Genomic DNA, 13843 nt, shown 5'->3' with positions numbered 1-13843 from the left:
GCAATTGGATTATGAAACGCGGCCGACGCCGCAAAGCGACACGAGAGAGCGCCTCAGAGAGAGAGAGTGAGCGTTAACGGCTAGAGAACGCGCGCGCTCTGAGACGCGCTGGCAATGAAACGCGACACAAAAATTCCGTAACCGAGTTGAAAAATTGTCGTAAAAGAAAATATGCACACAAATGATATTTGTTTTACAGTTTTCTTGTTGTTAATATATTGTATAGCATAGAATGTTGCGTTATTGAGTGTTATTTGCGTTGCAAACACTCAACACAAGCACACTAACAAGCACACACACATACACAGTTGAACGCACGCACTTTGCTTCATTTATTTTTCTTTATTGGGTTGCGCCAAGTGATTTGCTTTTTGCGCACTTTCTTATATTTTATAACTGTAGATATTTAGCTTCTTATTCACAATTGTTTAGCCAGTTAGTTGTAAATTAGATATTAGAATTAAGGCTGGGAGACACGCACGGCGCACGAACGAGACACGTCGACAGTGGGGACAGCAGAGGCTGGCACTTTTTTTGAATGCCTTGCGTGGGCTCAACCAGACAACCTCACCAAACGAAATACAAACTCGAACTGAAACGCAACGCAGAGATACACCAGCTGTGTGTTTGCGCTGTCTTTCAGTTTATTCCGCTCTCTCTCTCTCTCTCTCGCTCCATGTGTCAAGTGTCGCGGGAGCGCAAAAATATTTTTGCCTGTTGGCAATGCTTAACACTGGCCGCGCATAGTGCGCCTCTGCTTACACCAGCATTCGACTGCCCCACAAATAGAGCGAGATGCAGCAACTACTGTTCTGTGCTGTTTTTTGAGCTCGTTTACTCTTCCGCTCTCTGGAGGCCACTGCCGGCATTTTCATTTTGCGAGGTGGCCCCACAATTAGCGTATCTCAGAGATACGCGGCGCTTAACGACAGGCAGCGGCAGCGACGACTACGTCAAGAACGGCACGCAAAAACAAAAACAACATTGCCGTCGAGCGATTTGTTTTTGTTGTGCTTTGCAGAAATTTAACGGTGGATTTTGGTTGCAAAAAAATAAAACAAAAAAAAAGCTTAAAATATATGAAATAAATGCAAAATATAATATACAAAATTGCAAAAATAATATACACATATGTAAATAATTATAATCACAGTACAGCATAGTTTTCCAAAGCTTTTCCGCTAACAGCCATAATAAATCGTTGATCATCACACGTCACAATCAAAATGAGATGACAATAAAAAATTTCACCAGCAAAACACACGGCAAATGCAACAAAAACAAATTTTGATGACGAAACACATGTTGTGTTTGTGATGAGTGCACACAAACATACACACACACACACGCACACACAGAGAGCCGCATACTGCGAGAGAACGCGAAGAGCGCACGTTGCAAATGCCATCTCGCCAAGACGCGCTCATTTGCAGCTTTGTCGCGCGCCGAAACGACAAAAAAAATTAAGCACAAAAATAAACAAAATGGAAAAGCTCTCAACGTCGTCGTCGTCACTGTCGCCTTCAATTTCAATAGCACTCGGCGCTACTAGCTGTTCCTACACACACACACACACACAGATACGACAGATATGTATATGTGGTATGTACATACGGCTAGACGACAAACATACATATATACATAGTTTTATTGGCAGCTATTTTGCTGCTTTTTATGGCAATTTTTTAAGCAAAACGCATTTTCATTTTTTTAATGTTTTTTATTTAATGTCAAAAACAGAAATATTAATAGTTGTCCCTAAGGCATGTCTCGGCTAAATTTTTGGCATTGCTCGAAAGTGAATTTAAAATAATTAAATTTTAAGTTAAATGTTGTTATTTAGCTATTTTTATTAAAGCTGTTGAAGCTTCGGGCAGCTTTAAGCCTTAATTCAAGCTATTTTAAAACTTTGAAAATTGAAAAGCTAAATTAACAAATTTCAATTGCAGACTCTTGTCAATTGGCTGTTATTGATAAGAAATATCGCGAGTTCAGCATAAAAAAGTTTGGTTTATGGTCAAAGATATGATAAGCAATCTTCAAGTTTCAAATGGGTCAAGTAAAATAATGTTTTAAGCAAATGTAATTAATAATTAATTTTTATGAAAAATTAAGTTTCAGTTAAACTTAAAACTATGCATTAAATAATTGAAATAAAATGTTAAGTAGAGCTAGCGATAAGAAGAGCAATTTAGTATGCACCAGTGTGAACTGATATGATCTTTTTAATAGATACTATCTTAGGCATAAAGATAAAATAAGGAAATTCAAGCTACCGAAGCTTTTGACAGAATTCAGATACTTTTCAATTAAGAGTATATTCTTGTCAAGGGGTTTTGCTACAACTCGATATTTGACTAAAGCTTTCCTGAATTCCAAGAACATGCGAAGTAAATCTATTCGCAGTAAATCTACGGTACATATGTAAATACGTTATGTTCTTTCAATCAAAAAATCAAAAGCGATTGATTCAATGTTTAACTGTATATTAAAATAAAACATAAACATAAAAAATAAACATAAAGAGGTAATTTTATAATAATTAAAAATATAATATATATATTTTATAATATTAATAATATATATAATATATATTTTATAATAAAAAATAAATAATAATTAGTTAAATATTTATCTATGTATATTTTTAACTCAAAGTTTTAATTGTATTGTTTATCTGCATTTTTGGTATCTTTTATATAAATCATATTTTCATATTCTCATTTATTTATAATTATCTTATTAATTTGATGCACATTTATTAAGCGATTGATCTAATGTATTATTGAATATTTATTATCAAAATATTTATGAAGGCCTATAAATTCTATTATTAAATACTAAATATATACATATATAAGATACTCAGAAATAATAACAAAATTTAAAAAAAAAAAAAGAATTTTTAGGCAATCTTTTTATTTAATATATACATATATTATATTATGCTGGATTTGGCGACCTTCCCATATTATAAATATTTGTTTGGCTGGCTCGAGGTCCGTGGTTTTTTTTTTTCAAGACAAAAAGGAAACACAATTTTGCTTAAATCTCCAACGATATATTTCGGCTGTACGTCTTTAATATTATAAAATTATTAATATTATATGTTTAATTTATACTTTTAATTTCAGCCCATGCAGTTTTCTTGCTCATATGACGTCATCTCACATGAGATCTTTGGCAAACAATTTTTTCGTACAACTCAATTTGCAGGTCTTTTTGTGGACACTTTAGATTTTAGTTAAGATTCTTTTGCCAGCCTTAATTATGCATGACAAATGCAGTTAAGCTGCTGATTGTATGCACATAATTACCGCAAAAGAACACAAGAAAAATAACAACAACTAAAACACTTACCAAAACTGGCAAACTACAGAAGGCAAATGGCAAATGTGCTACTTTAATTGCTGACAGTTTGAAAACTTTATTTTTTTGCCATTTTCCTTTTAGCTTTGGCTTCGTTCTTTTTTCTGGTATTTGTTTTTTTTTTTTTTTTTGGTAATATTACAAACAATTAGAAACCAAATGACGAGAGACAATGGTTAAGCTAAGCGAAATAACAAAAACAAAAACTTGATGACCAACAAGAAAAACTCAAAACTAGTGACAGCAGATACACAATTTCCCAAACTTTTCGCTGGAAAACTGTTTGTTGGCATTGAAGCGTCTGTAAGAGCCAAACTCATTTTTACCTGATCCAAGCGGCAAAATAATAAACATAACGATTCAAGAGTGTTGCCTTACTAAAAATACCCTGTATTTTATTTATTTTTTTTTGATATGTTAGGATTTCATATAATTAAATTCATTAAATTTATTTAAATTCAAAATGTAAAGCTTACTCCAGATTTCATATTATCAATTCAAGAGTGTTGCCTAACGAAATACCCTGTATTTTTGTTTGTTTCGATTTCAATTATAAATTTAATTTAATTTATTAAAACTAAAAATGGGTTTGCTAAGCTTACTGCAGATTTCATATTGCCAGCAAGCGAACACGATCGCAAACATTTAACACAACTCTATTATACCCCACTGTGTGCCCCTTTTACAGGGTGTAACAAATAGCAAAATCCCTACAACCGCAAACACTGCGTGGAAGAAGAAAAAAAAACCAGTAGTTCCCAACGTGATGCCATAACTTTCTGTGTGTTAGTTTATGGACGCTTCTGTGGACCCCCCGCCAAAGCCCACGGCTAGACGAAAATCAAAATCAATGTCTGCTTGAAAAAAAACGTGGGCTACAGGTAAGAAATGAAAAAATGAAAAAACAAAGCGAAATCAAATGGCTGTGCAGAGTTGGAGCGAAAATGAGTTTTGCCAAAGAATTGCCTTGAGTTGATTTTCGGAAAAAGCATTGAACGAAGTGCCAAAAGAAACTGATACTGCCTACATTTGGAATGCTATGAAAATTAGACAAGATTAACAGAACATACTTCAACAATATTTTATATAATATATACTACTTGAAATTTTGGCCTATGTCTATATACGAATCATAGACCGAGTTATGGGGGTTGGAAATTTCGACCTATGTCTATATAGGAATCTTAGGGGTAAGATTTTGACATGAATTTCGACTAAAAATTATGTATTCAGATTTGAATGCCAGTTTAATCTAGAGGGAAAACTATGTACAAAAAGCCAAGACTCATGAAAATCGGTTGAGTTTTGGCTGAGTTATGGGGGTGGGAAATATCGACCTATGTCTATATAGGAATCTAGGGGTAAGATTTTGACATGAATTTCGACTAAAAATTATGTATTCAGATTTGAATGCCTAATCAATCTAGAGGGAAAACTATGTACAAAAAGCCAGGACTCATGAAAATCGGTTGAGTTTTGGCCGAGTTATGGAGGTGGGAAATTTCGACCTATGTCTATATACGAATCCAGGGGTAAGATTTTGACATGAATTTCGACTAAAAATTATTTATTCAGATTTGAATGCCTAATCAATCTAGAGGGAAAACTATGTACAAAAAGTCAAGACTCATGAAAATCGGTTGAGTTTTGGCCGAGTTATGGAGGTGGAAAATTTCGACCTATGTCTATATACGAATCTTAGGAATAAGATTTTGACATGAATTTCGACTTAAAAATATGTATTCAGATTTGAACGCCAGACTAATCTAGAGGGAAAACTATGTACAAAAAGCCAAGACTCATGAAAATCGGTTGAGTTTTGGCCGAGTTATAGGGGTGGGAAATATCGACCTATGTCGATATACGAATCTTAGGAATAAGATTTTGACATGAATTTCGACTAAAAATTATGTATTCAGATTTGAATGCCAGATTAATCTAGAGCGAAAACTATGTACAAAAAGCCAAGACTCATGAAAATCGGTTGAGTTTTGGCTGAGTTATGGGGGTGGGAAATATCGACCTATGTCTATATAGGAATCTAGGGGTAAGATTTTGACATTAATTTCGACTAAAAATTATGTATTCAGATTTGAATGCAAGTTTAAATTAGAGGGAAAACTATGTACAAAAAGCCAAGGCTCATGAAAATCGGTTGAGTTTTGGCCGAGTTATGGAGGTGGGAAATTTCGACCTATGTCTATATAGGAATCTAGGGGTAAGATTTTGACATGAATTTTGACTAAAAATTATGTATTCAGATTTGAATGCCAGTTTAATCTAGAGGGAAAACTATGTACAACAAGCCAAGACTCATGAAAATCGGTTGAGTTTTGGCCGAGTTATGGAGGTGGGAAATTTCGACCTATGTCTATATGTCTATATACGAATCTTAGGAATAAGATTTTGACATGAATTTCGACTAAAAAATATGTATTCAGATTTGAACGCCAGACTAATCTAGAGGGGAAACTATGTACAAAAAGCCAAGACTCATGAAAATCGGTTGAGTTTTGGCCGAGTTATGGGGGTGGGAAATTTCGACCTATGTCTATATACGAATCTTAGGGATAAGATTTCGACATGAATTTCGACTAAAAATTATGTATTCAGATTTGAGAGCCAGATTATTCTAGAGGGAAAACTATGTACAAAAAGCCAAGACTCATGAAAATCGGTTGAGTTTTGACCGAGTTATGGGGGTGAGAAATTTCGACCTATTTCTATATACGAATCTTAGGGATAAGATTTTGACATGAATTTCGACTAAAAATTATGTATTCAGATTTGAATGCCAGATTAATCTCGAGTGAAAACTATGTACAAAAAGGCCAAGACTCATGAAAATCGGTTGAGTTTTGGCCGAGTTATGGGGGTGGGAAATATCGACCTATGTCTATATAGGAATCTAGGGGTAAGATTTTGACATAAATTTCGACTAAAAATTATGTATTCAGATTTGAATGCCTAATCAATGTAGAGGGAAAACTATGTACAAAAAGCCAAGACTCATGAAAATCGGTTGAGTTTTGGCCGAGTTATGGGGGTGGGAAATATCGACCTATGTCTATATACAAATCTTAGGGGTAAGATTTTGACATGAATTTCGACTAAAAATTATGTATTCAGATTTGAATGCCAGATTAATCTCGAGTGAAAACTATGTACAAAAAGCCAAGACTCATGAAAATCGGTTGAGTTTTGGCCGAGTTATGGGGGTGGGAAATATCGACCTATGTCTATATACAAATCTTAGGGGTAAGATTTTGACATGAATTTCGACTAAAAATTATGTATTCAGATTTGAATGCCAGATTAATCTCGAGTGAAAACTATGTACAAAAAGGCCAAGACTCATGAAAATCGGTTGAGTTTTGGCCGAGTTATGGGGGTGGGAATAACCTGGACTTGCCCTTGGCATGCATAAATAACATTTTCTCGAAAAGCTTTAAAAATGATTTAGACACTGATCGGACGGTAAACAAACTACATTCCTACAAACGTTTTCTGCCAATTTACCACGTTTTTCGCGATTTTTCCACACATGCTGGTGGAATTTCCCCGAAACCCCGTCTTAACGTGCACCTTCATCACATAAGATAATTCGAAATTTTCAGCTTCCTAGCTCTTACGGTTTGCGGCTGTGCGTAGAACACCAGTCAGTCAGCCAGTCAGTCAGTCAGGACAAACAGTTTTATATATAAATTTCTTATTGATTTTCAAAATCATTTCAATTAATAAATATTTACTCTTCATAATATTTGTAATATTTTTTCCAAAATCTATAATAATAGATGCCTCAAATAAACTTTGTTAAAATTTTAAATTGTTAAAATATAAAATTTTAATAATTCAATATGTTTTTTATTAAACAATTGTTTACTGTTTGAAAATATACTAAATACTTTTTACAAAATCATTTTCTTCAAACAAATGTTTAGATTTTTCCATAATATGCTTACTGCTTTCAAACCTTTTTCCTAAACCTTTTATATTTTATTATTATACTAAAAAAAGGAATATTTCTAGATAAATCTTTTTCTCTATAAATCCCAACAAAAAAAAAGACACTTTAAATTAATTGAATTGAAAAAAAAAACTTAGAAGAATTCTTAATTAAAATACTGAAAATGCACAGAAAATTAAAAACAAAATACAATTAAAATTAAACTAAATGAAATAACTTAGACGTTTTCTTAATTGAAGTATTGACTTTAAGAACTTAAGGATCGCTAGATAGATAGATGCACAGATTTTGCTTAAGTCAAACCAATTATATGTTTCTTTATTTTATTTTAATTTAACAAATTTATTAAGAAATTGCAAAATAATCTAAAAAAATCTTAAAATAATATATATTAAAAATGAAAAAGTATTCATAAAATAATGTTAAAGACAATGATAACACTTCTTTTATATTCTTTAACTTCAATTTTAACAATATATTAGCTCTGATATTTTTTCGCCAAAAAGAACACATATAACGCAGACACGATTAGCGCAGCGTCTAATCATTTTGTTGGCCAACTTCTGGACTTCTTATTCTTCGACCTTAGCCTATCTATGCGGCTGTTTTAGTTTCTTTTTGAGAACTACCTGGTGACTGTACTGCGGCAGAATTTATTTTTTGCCTTTGCCATGCTTTGTTAGCAATTTATTTATGGTTTTTTCTTCTTTTTTTTTTGTTGAAAACTATTATATTCAACTTTTTGGTTTTTGCCCTTTTATTTGTTGTTTTCTTGTTGAAGACCTTAAAGACGTTTTTTGTTGCTTTTAGTTTTTTTTTTGGGTTTTTTGTGATTTGAGTTGCGCTGCAAAAATTGCTGATTAAATCATTTTTATGCGATTTGGCATGGCGCATAAATCGCTATGAATAAATATATTTAATGAATATTATTTAATATTTTGGCATTAGCTCATGCGATATTTAAGTGTTTTATTTTTAGCTTAAATATGCCTACTAATTGTGGGGATTTTTCAAAGTTATGTATATTAAATTTTGGATTTTATACAAAATGTTTATTATGATATTTTATATTTTTTTTCAGAAATTTTATAACTTCAATAAATAATTAAAAATGTGAAAAACATATAATATATATATATTCATATTTTTGATTTTTAAGTAACTTCCTTTTTTAATTAAAATTTTTTTTATTCATAAATATGTTAGTTAATAAAATTTAAAAGAGTTAATTGTTTTAAATCCTGCGATTATTACTTTCTCTTAATTTGAAGCATATAATAATATTTAATCTCTTTGTAGCTTATATTTACAAGTACATTAATTTTGTATAATTTCTTTACAATATTCCAATCAATTGTTTGTGATTGCACAAACCTTGCGCGTGTTTTAATATTGTTGTCATTTTTTTTTTTGGTAGGTCTATTATTATAAAATATTTACTTAATTCGCTATTTGCTCAAGTTGAAGCGCAGACTTGTTTTCTTTCTCTCTCGAATATAAAAGCATTGTGTGTTGCTTTCAAATTCATGATATTTATTTAATATTGTATGCATTGCCATACATTTATTTGCAGTGTGCGCTTTGGGTTTTCTCTGTGTTTTTTTGTGTGTCCGCCTCGCGGTTGCCGCCTGCTTTCGCTTTGAGCTTTAACGTATTTATTTTATTCCGTTTTATTCTATTTTATGCTGATGCCACAATTCGACAGGTGTTGCAACCATGAACGACAATAACGACGCCAACGTCGACAACGGCGTTTTTTTTTTATTTCATTTTTTATCATTTTTTGTAAAAATGTTGGGCTTTTATGTTTATTTATTTACAATCTACGTACAAATATTGTAAGGCTGATTTTACCTGAAGTTTTATTTAACTTTAAAAAAAAAACGTTATTAAATATATTCATCAAAATGCATATATTGTTCAATATAATATATATGTATATATTGAATATACTTTCTTTTCTCTTTCTTCTTAAAATTTTATTTAACTTTAAAACTATGAATATTATATGTAATTATACAAAATATATTCCTAAGAATTTCAATTCATTGAAAACTTATTTATAATAAGTAAGAGTGCTCTAGTCAAGCATTCCTGATTGCCGACTAGCAGATACACTGCAAGCATCTAGCTGCTTTCTGTTTATACTTGATGTGATAACTGAAGCTTATGTCTAGATTGACTTGCCTCAGATGGGAGATGCTTTCTTCCACCTGTTACATAAAGCTCACATATCCTTTATAGCAATTTTCAATGGGTTCAGGGTATAATTAAACTTGCAACATATATTTTTCATATTGGATTTGCTACACAGACAGACCAGATTTTTCAGAATATTAAAGCTTTAAACAGTAAATTAAAGCTTTGCGTCAAAAATTAGAGTGTTATCTTCCGGCACTCGTTTGTCGCTATTTATAGCAAAATACAATATATAGGAATAAAATAAATAAATTTTTAAAGCATAAAAAATAATTTTTTTAAATCGTTTTATATAAGGAATGTAATGAAAATATTCCAAATACGATTAAAATACTTAAAACACTAATTGTTTCAATTAAAAAAAAAAAATAAACATTTTAATTTATTTAAAGCTAAGAATATAAACAATAAATCATTATATAAGCAATAAAATAAAAGGTAATTATAATTTCTGTTACATAAAAAAAAAAAATAAAATAATATGTAAGCAATAATTTAAAAAGTAATATTAATATTATTCTTTTTTAAATTGTGTATTAAATAGAATATTATACTTTATAAAATTAAAAAAACATTTATTTTATTAAGTAGTTTTTTATAGTGCAGGGTATGTTTAAGTCTCTCAACAATTTGTTCTCTATGTTAGCTGTTTGTTGCCAAGCGGGTCTGTGACTCCGGAATTTGCTTTCTCGGCCAGCCAAATCTGAAGCGTTCAGTTCTACAGCTGCCAAAGCTAGCCTCGGCCCCTACCCTGCCAATTAGACACCATCTGATGATAGTTTTGTGGTCTCTCTCTCTCTCTCTCTCGCTCTGGTCGCCAAGCAACGCCATCAGGCAGTGCCAAAAGCAGGCAACAAGCAACACACGAGCAGCGACACGTGCTTACAACGAAACTCAACAAGCCAGGTGAGGCAGCACAGGCGAACCGGTGAAGTCGGGCGGGGAGGGGGCAGGTGTCAATGTTGTAAGCCGGTGTGAAAATGGAATGTGCAGGCAAAAATATGCACAAGCAGAGGTGATGTCTGTTGCTGCTGCTGCTACGGCTTGTTGTTGCTGTTGTTTGTCTGCGCTTATGGAATTTTTTATGAATGATGCAGCAGCAGCAGCAGCAACAACAACAACAGTTGCCGCTTTTGGCGTTGATGAAGTGCTGAAAAGCAACGGCAATTGTTGTTGTTGTTGCTGTTGTTGCTGTTGCTTAACGCTGCATTTGTTTATGAATTAATAAAATTTTAATTATGTTGCACAAATAATTGCGCACTTGTGCAGAATAACGTGGCAGCAAATAAGCTGCTGCTGCAACAACAACAATAACTGTGAATGCTAATGGGCAACCAAAGTGCAATTTGAATAATTGATCGCATGAGCATTTTTATACATTTTAATTAAAATTTGTTGCCCACACAAAATGAGAGGAAACAAATACAAAATATGAACAGCTGCATGTAAAACATAGTTCACAAATATGTTGTTACCCCAGGCTGCATAAACCCTCGACTAGTTGCTATTAATATATGCCACAAGTAACACGATGGTTGTATCTTAGCATAATAATATTTAACAATATGCCTAAACAAAAAATACACAGTGGGTTACCCATCAATTTCATTAAAACGATCTAGTACCTGAATTGCCCTACACAGATTCGCTAAGTAAAAACAGAAAATGTGTTAGTCTAAATTGAATTTATGAAAATCGCATAGAGAGGCGATTCATTCATTTATAAGATTGATAGTGCAAATAAGAATGGAAGTAGCTGTAAGTGTGTAAGAAAGTAAGCGAAATACGGAGAGAGAGAGAGAGAAAGAGAGTGAGATCGACAGAGGCACACAGAAAGGAAGCTCATGAAAATCGCATAACAGGGAATTCTACATAAATGCATCTTTTATATATTTACCAAGCAATTTCTTATTATTTTTTCACTGATATATTTTTTAAGGGTTTCTTACTTAGCTCTCCCTGGGTTACTTTTTCTGTATTTATATTTTCCCCTTTTCTGGCCCTCACTCATTTTCTCCCTTTCTTAGACACACTCAAAGCTCCATTCTGACTCTTTATTAAATATGGTATTTCTATGCGCTTCTCATTACTTCAATTAAGGCTATTTAACAGATATTTTTAATAACGTCTTAAGCTTGCTAACTCAATGTTGCAATATCTCACATTTGACCCCAAGCAAAAATTGAATTCACATACGAAAAAATTTGATTAGCTTAACTTTAACTTCCAGTTGAAGTTGCCCGGCACAGAATTCCGCGTATTGCTGGCATCAAGTGACTTTGTGTTATATATATAACATATATAACAAAAAGTACATCATTTTGTATTTTTTTTTATAATTTCTAAGCGTTCGTTCACACACAAACAACAGATTATGTACAATGTCTTCAAATTACACGGCTTATCATTTAATAAAATTCAGGGAATTCATTAAAGAACGAATAACAAGCAGCAACAAAAAAAAAATGAACTAACTACATATTTAAATATATCGAATTTCCTAAAGTAAATAAGCGAAAGCCAAGCCAAAGTTGGGGACCGCAAAGAACGAACTATTTTGTACCTAATGCGTAGGTTAAAGGCATGCCATAATAATAACAACAACAACAACAAAAACAGCAAAACTGAAGAGCCAAATTCCTGGTAAAGCTCAAATCCTGTTTACTTCCTTTGAGCTACCTAAGCAACCAGAAGACACAGCCACTAAATCTTCTATAGGTAGTTTTCAGATGCTTTTGTATCTGCAGCTGTTTGTGTGCGTGTGTGTGTGTATGAGTGTATGTGTGCATCTATGTGTGTGCTTGTGTGTGCCTGTTTATGTGCTTCGGTTTTCATATATCGTCTCGTCGCTGATTTATTATTTACTTTATAAAAAATGCCTCTGCCTCAACCTCAGACTCAGCTTTGGCTTTAGCTTTAGCGAATCTTTTTCTCATCATTTGTGTGTATTTGTTTGTTTTTTTTTTTTCGGGCGACTTTTGCTTAATTTGTGTCTTGCAGGGGAACGAACGGCTTCTATCCATTAGATAGAAAGAGCGAGGGAACTGCACATCTCCCTGGCAGAGGTTTCTTCACGGAAATCTTGTTAAATTTCGCTTGATTGAATTTGCCTGCATTTGTCGGTTTCTTTATTTTATTTTATTTTATTTTTATTTTTTTTTTGTATTTGTCAAGCGCCTCAAACTGACCACACGCACAGCATTCGAGTGCAGAATAGCCGGGAGAAGCCATAGCTGAGCCGGTGAAATGTTTCTTATGTAACTCATAAATTGCAATACAAACACATATATCAACATTATAAAAACACACACAGCTCTCTAACCGCACAATTTATGGCAAGGAAATGAAACATAAACAAGTTTTTGTGCCGATTTCAATTGTTATAGAACGAAAATAAAATACTCTAACGAAAGATTGAAAATAGACATTGATTATTAGAATATAATTAATAGTACCTAAACTATTGAACTTTTATATAATAGGAATGTGAATACATTTATGTAGTACAAAGATTTAATATAATTATTTTAATTTAATAAAATTTTGAAGAAATTAATACAACATTTTAAATTTTCCCAATTTTCATTTAAGTTTAGGGAAATTGTCTTATGCTGATTGCATTTTGCGTTCCAAAGTTAAATCAGCGCTTTATCTTCATTTCAAATATTTACAAGGAGCATATTATTTCAGTGTTTCCAGTCTGACGTTTATTGTACAGTTTTCAAACACTTGTTCTTAATAAATATTGCCCAACATTGAATTTTAACATTTTGTTACAATCAAAATAAAAACAATAAAGAGACTTTTCACAGATTACAAAAGTTGACATTAACTTTGCAATGAGCTTGAAAAACTGAAACTAAATCAAGTTGAATATGGAGAGTATTCAGTAAAATCGGATATTATAATACATACCAAAATAGATAATTAAAATAACCAGAATGTTCTGCTAAATTGTAATGCATAACTATAAATTAAAATATAGTGAATTATTGAATGCATGTGAAAATTGTGATATGATTTACACGAAATGTACTTCCAGATAGTAATAAATGGTTTATCAAATGGATTCTTGTCATATTTCAAATGTAAGTTATTGATGTATTTGATGGCTTGTTCTTTAGGCGTTACCAAAGAGCTTAGCAAGTTAGAGAGCTTACTGCTAGAGCATCTAAGACAATCAGCTGGCTAGAAGCAAAAGCGTGTTAGCAGCACAGAGGAAGCTTGAAGATTGCAATAAAGTCACAGCGTGGCAGCAGCGTCAGCTACCTGGGTGGAGCCCATAGACGCCCCCCTCCACACACACAC

The 13843-nt window shown here is 32.5% G+C and overlaps 1 protein-coding gene across 4 annotated transcripts in view; it reads right to left on the bottom strand.

Moving 5' to 3' along the window:
* Positions 1-13843, bottom strand: part of tai (taiman) — a 123316-nt gene that overhangs the window by 103641 nt on the left and 5832 nt on the right. The window lies entirely within an intron of this gene.

This window comes from Drosophila montana, unplaced genomic scaffold (genome assembly GCF_035044405.1).
Source record: "Drosophila montana isolate Dmon_TW-CO22-7 unplaced genomic scaffold, ASM3504440v1 contig_402_1, whole genome shotgun sequence".
NCBI classification, from domain to species: Eukaryota; Metazoa; Arthropoda; class Insecta; order Diptera; family Drosophilidae; genus Drosophila; species Drosophila montana.
The sequence above is the reverse complement of the archived record's forward strand: the minus strand, read 5'-3'. Positions and strand labels throughout refer to the sequence as shown.